Below are 577 nucleotides of genomic sequence, written 5' to 3'. Positions count from 1 at the left end.
GTTTCTGCAGCTCGTGTTTCGCACAGAGAGGTTAGCTCTCATGTCCTGGCTCCCTTGGCCTGGCCTCCACGACCACGTCTATGTTTCGCTGCAGCCTAGCGCCTGTCTGGGAGCGCTCAGGTCCCTGGTGCTTCATGGGAAGCCAGGGTGGAAATCCCCTCTGAGGGTGTGGTGGAGGGCCGCAATGTGGGCCGTTTCTTTGGCTCGTCACGCTGACTCTGCTCAGGAGCTCTGTGCCGCTTTCTCAGGCTAGCCTCTCCCCGCGTTAGGCACACGTGCTGTTTGCTAACATTACATTAGCGAGGTGCTAATTAAATACCTTATGGATGGAGAGTATGATTAAAAGATCGGAATCTGGGTGGCAGCAGCCGTATCTAAAACTGCTCGAGTTCGTGCAGAAACAAAGCGTGCAGCGTGTGAGTGAGCTGACACACTGAATCGTGATGCAGCATATACATTAATCTACTGCTGCTATTCAAAGCAGTGAACTGAAATATATCAAGATTAAAGTGCAATAGAATTTGCTTTTTAATAAATGAATTGTAATGTCCAAACCTGATTTTTAATTTTTTTTCCT

The sequence above is a fragment of the Electrophorus electricus genome, chromosome 15 (assembly GCF_013358815.1).
Source record: "Electrophorus electricus isolate fEleEle1 chromosome 15, fEleEle1.pri, whole genome shotgun sequence".
Taxonomy (NCBI): Eukaryota; Metazoa; Chordata; class Actinopteri; order Gymnotiformes; family Gymnotidae; genus Electrophorus; species Electrophorus electricus.
This window is presented reverse-complemented; position numbering follows the sequence as displayed.